Below are 5,322 nucleotides of genomic sequence, written 5' to 3' on the forward strand. Positions count from 1 at the left end.
ATCCGGAGATGGGGTGGGGGGTGAAGGCGACGGATGTGTGGTTGCGGTTAATGGTCGCGCAGAGGCCCTCTCCCTTTCCAGCGGCGGCCGCTGGTTCAGGGGGATCACCTTCCCATGGACCGGTGGCCGTCCGCCGCCCCGGGTCTTGTTGGTTGTTCAACGAGGGGAACTGCAGGTTTGCCGGATTGTGCAGATTCAAGCATGAGTGCTCCGCCTGTGGCGGCCCTCACCCGGCTGGTAAATGCTCCCGCCCCGCGATTGGGCCTTCCAGGCAGTTTGTCCAAGGGGGAGTTAAGGACCCCGGTGAGCGTGGCAGAGATGGGCCCCTGGTTAGACAGGTATCCCAATAAACGGGCTGCTGCTCAGCTCCGTTTTGGCTTTTCCTTTGGGTTTTTTATCCCTTTTGTGCTTAACCGCTTTCCGGTTTTTTCTGATAACTTGAAGTCTGCCCGGGAGTTACCGGAGGTTCTTCGGGAGAAGGTCGCTAAGGAGGTTTCGTTGGGTAGGATTAGGGGTCCGTTTGAGGTGTTGCCTTTCCCTAATTTGCGGGTTTCTCCGCTTGGCGTGGTTCCTAAGAAAGAACCGGGTAAGTTCAGGTTGATTCATCATTTGTCCCACCCAAAGGGTTCGTCAGTTAATGACGCCATTAGTCCAGAGAATGCTTCGGTGTCTTACGTCTCCTTTGACCGTGCGGTCGCTTTGGTTAGGGAGGCGGGCCAGGGGGCTCTCTTGGCCAAATCGGATATTGAGTCGGCTTTCCGCCTGCTTCCTGTTCACCCAGATTGTTTTCATTTGCTGGGTTGCTGTGTGGACGGTAGGTTTTACTATGATACCTGTCTTCCTATGGGTTGCTCCATTTCGTGTCACTATTTTGAGTTGTTTGGTTCCTTTCTGGAATGGGTCGTTCGTTATGAGTCGGGCTCTACGTCAGTTTTGCATTATTTGGACGACTTTCTTTTTGTTTCTCCAGGGTCTGGGGATGGTTGCTTGTTCTTGCTGAATCTGTTTTTGGAGCGGATGGCTCAGTTTGGGGTCCCGATTTCTATGGAGAAAACGGAGGGCCCGGTTACGTGTTTGTCTTTTCTGGGTATTGAAATTGACACTGTCAATATGGTTTTCCGGTTGCCACGTGATATGCTTCAGAAGCTTGTGAGTTTAATTGATGGGTTCCTGGCGGTCAGGAAGGTTTCCCTCCTGCAGATGCAGTCTCTCTTGGGTCTCTTGTGCTTTGCATGCAGGGTGATGCCCATGGGTCGGGTTTTCGCCCGGCGTTTGTCTCTAGCTACCAGGGGTGTGCAGTCTCCCCGTCATCGCATTCGGATCACTGCGTCTCTGAAGGAGGATTTGCGGGTGTGGAAGGCTTTTCTGCACTCTTTCAATGGTCATACCTGCTACATGTCTGAGGTGACCCCTAATTCCGAGCTGTCTCTGTTTTCGGATGCTTCCGGGTCGTGTGGTTTTGGTACGATTTTGGGGTTTGAGTGGTGTGCCGGTGAGTGGCCTGCCACTTGGCGATCCGCTGGTTTGTGCAAGAACCTCACGTTGTTGGAGTTGTTTCCGATTGTTGTGTCGGTGGAGTTATGGGGGGACCGGTTGGCCAATAAGCATGTTTCGTTTTGGACTGACAATTTGAGTGTGGTTTATGCTGTCAACAGCTTGTCTTCCTCTTCCCTCCCGGTTCTATCTTTGCTTCGTCATCTCGTCCTTCGGTGCCTCGAATGTAATATCTATTTTAGGGCTCGTCACGTTCCAGGAGTTGATAACAAGATTGCTGATGCTCTCTCCCGTTTTCGTTGGCAGGATTTCAGGTCCTTTCTTCCGGGAGCGGATTTGGAGGGCAGGACGTGCCCGTCGTACCTGTGGGACCTGGTGGACAGGAGCTGATGTCGTTGGTCCGATCATCGATTTCCCCGGCTACTTGGCAGGCCCATGGTCCTGGGCGTCCGGCCGTGTGGATTCTCGGCCATTCGTATGTGTTCTGGGCGGCCCAGAGAGCCGATTGCCGGCCCGGTGGGAGATCCCTCGGCTTCCGTGAGGTGGATGTGTCCTGGAGAGGAATCCGTGGGTTGCGATGGACTCAGCTCCTGTCCCAAGTGGTCGACATTGGTTTGCAGGCCAGTGGCCCGGTGATTCTGGTTTTACATGCAGGGGGAAACGATATAGGTTCTGTGCCCCTGGTGGAATTGTTGGCCCTCATTAGGTCGGATTTGGAGCGTTTCCCTTCATTTTTCCGTGAGGTGGTCCTGGTGTGGTCCGAGGTTGTCCCTCGGGTGGTATGGCAGGGTGGGGAGGCGGTGGAGAGGTGTAGGAGGACGATTAATGCCCGTATCTCCCGTTTTGTTCGGTCCCGGGGTGGTGTGGTGGTCAGACACCGGCAGCTGGAGGGCGATAATCGCTCATTGATGAGGCCTGACGGGGTGCATCTGACGGATATCGGCTTGGATATTTTCCTTTCAGGTCTTCAAGATGGGGTGGAGCACGCCATGTTTTTGTTGGGTGGTGGTCGGAGCCCCGTTTGAGGGCGGTTCTCCTCCGTGGCGGCAAGTTATTACAGCTTAAAGGTGTTGGAGAAAAATGGGCGAATCCGCCCGCTGGGAGACCAGCGGCTGGCGGAGAGCACGGTTCAAAGTTACGGTTTGCCGTTTGAATAAAGCTGTGGCCGATTACCACCCAACAAAATAAAGGGTTGAAAGTTGAACGGTGTCAGTGTCGTTATTAAAGGGGTTTAGATGGGGTTGGTATGCGGGGGCCAGAGGTAGGATTGGAGTACCCCTTCCCCATTCCTGATGGTGCCAACAGTCTGGTGGCCACCCGACAGCTTAGGGAGGGTGGGCAGGGACTGGTGGTCCCCCCCCCCTTTTTTTCTTATCCCCCTTTGTCTGGTTTTCCCACTGGCACCCGTTTTGTGTGGGCAGTTAGGGGTTAATCTGCTGATCCGGTTGGGAGAGGAGGCGGGCGTCTAGGAGGGCTTATATGCCGCTGTCCCGCCTCTCCTCTTCCTCTTTGTGCGGAAGCAATTTGGTGCGCTCTGTCCGCAGGAAGATGTCCGCCTCTGATGTCCCCCTGATGGAGGCTTTGAGGGCGAGAATGGCGGAGGGGGGTGAGGGATGGCTGCGCTCATTCTTGAGCAGCCTCGGTTCCCCTCAGCCTCCCTCCTCCCCTGGCTCGGCGTGTCCCCCTGGGGAGGTAATGTCTCCGGATCCCGGTACTGTGGTGGGGGGCAGGCGGTCTGCTCGGCACATCCGCCCCCCCGCTCGGTTCGGGCGCACCCCCCCCTCCAGTTCCCCTTACCTTGTCTGCTGCAGCCGGCGCTAGCGCTTCCCAGGCTCGCCGGCAGGTCCCCTGTGCTATCGAGTCGGCGGTGGCTCCGCCCCTTCCTGTTCCCTCTCACCTCGTGTCCCGTCCTGCTGCCGCTTGTGTAACTGCGGCGTGGAGCGGCGGTTTAGTGATGGGAGCTCAGGCCAGCAGCTCCTCCTCCCATAGTCTCCCTCCCACTCCTCCAGCTTCTCAGCCCTTGCCCCCTCCTGTCCCCCATGAGCAGCTGCAGGTGGATGGGGCTCTGCCATCTGCGGCAGTTGTGGAAGTGGTCCCTCCCCCTGCTCACAATGATGATGTGGTGCGGGTGGACCCTCCTTCTGCCCCTGCTGTCAATTCTTTCTCCCTGCCACCCCCCCCTCCCTTCCCCAGGGGTCACGCCGGCGCAGGGTTCGGTCCAGCTCGTCGTCCTCCTCTCCGGAGAGCAGGAGACGTGGTCGCCGCGGTTCCCGCAGACGTCACTCCCGCCGCAGGTCTGGTGGCTCGGCGTGGAGCAGGCGCTCCAGATCCTCCAGGTGGCGCTCGCCGTCCTCCTCTGAGGGGTCGCTGGCTGCGTCGGGGGAGTCTGGTCGTGTAGCACGTTCGCGTCGCAGTGGACGGTCGCGGCGTCACTCATCCAGGGTCCGTTGCCTGGCTCCTGCGGCGGCTGTTCAGTCTGAGGTTCCGATGCCTGTTCTTCCGGTGGTTCCTGTTTCTGCGTCCGGTGAGTACCATTCTGTGGGTGTGTTGGGGGCGGGAGCAGGGGATGCGAGCACGGGCGATTTCTCAAAGAGGGTGGGGGATGCGAACGCGGCCGAGTTGTTGCAGATGTTGTTGGATCGTTTGCAGCCGCCTGCCCCGGTTCCGGATCCCCCTCCTCCCAGTGTTAAGCAGGCGCCTGTTCTGGCGGGGGTGCACAAGGATTCGTGCTATTGTGGGGTTAGCCTCCTGGGGGCCCACCTGGATGGGGCTGTTAAGGAGAAGGTGTGGGCTAACCAGTATGTGGATGTTTGGTCCCTCATATCGGTTGACCAACACACGGTTGATAAGGAACGGCGTTTCTCAGATAGACCTTCTGAGCATAGACCCCGGGTGGCCAAGACCATGAACAATTGGTTGCAGGCCTTTTCTGTTTTGGGTTGTGTTATGGGACAGCGTCATCCTGAGCGTTGTGCTGAGCTGTTCGTCTATCAGGATATTATTTATAGTGCCTATAAATCGCACGGGGGCAGTGCATGGTGGCGGTACGATGAGGAGTTCCGGCGTCGGTTGGCGTTACATCCGGAGATGGGGTGGGGGGTGAAGGCGACGGATGTGTGGTTGCGGTTAATGGTCGCGCAGAGGCCCTCTCCCTTTCCAGCGGCGGCCGCTGGTTCAGGGGGATCACCTTCCCATGGACCGGTGGCCGTCCGCCGCCCCGGGTCTTGTTGGTTGTTCAACGAGGGGAACTGCAGGTTTGCCGGATTGTGCAGATTCAAGCATGAGTGCTCCGCCTGTGGCGGCCCTCACCCGGCTGGTAAATGCTCCCGCCCCGCGATTGGGCCTTCCAGGCAGTTTGTCCAAGGGGGAGTTAAGGACCCCGGTGAGCGTGGCAGAGATGGGCCCCTGGTTAGACAGGTATCCCAATAAACGGGCTGCTGCTCAGCTCCGTTTTGGCTTTTCCTTTGGGTTTTTTATCCCTTTTGTGCTTAACCGCTTTCCGGTTTTTTCTGATAACTTGAAGTCTGCCCGGGAGTTACCGGAGGTTCTTCGGGAGAAGGTCGCTAAGGAGGTTTCGTTGGGTAGGATTAGGGGTCCGTTTGAGGTGTTGCCTTTCCCTAATTTGCGGGTTTCTCCGCTTGGCGTGGTTCCTAAGAAAGAACCGGGTAAGTTCAGGTTGATTCATCATTTGTCCCACCCAAAGGGTTCGTCAGTTAATGACGCCATTAGTCCAGAGAATGCTTCGGTGTCTTACGTCTCCTTTGACCGTGCGGTCGCTTTGGTTAGGGAGGCGGGCCAGGGGGCTCTCTTGGCCAAATCGGATATTGA

Source organism: Bufo gargarizans, unplaced genomic scaffold, assembly GCF_014858855.1.
Source record: "Bufo gargarizans isolate SCDJY-AF-19 unplaced genomic scaffold, ASM1485885v1 original_scaffold_1054_pilon, whole genome shotgun sequence".
NCBI lineage: Eukaryota > Metazoa > Chordata > Amphibia > Anura > Bufonidae > Bufo > Bufo gargarizans.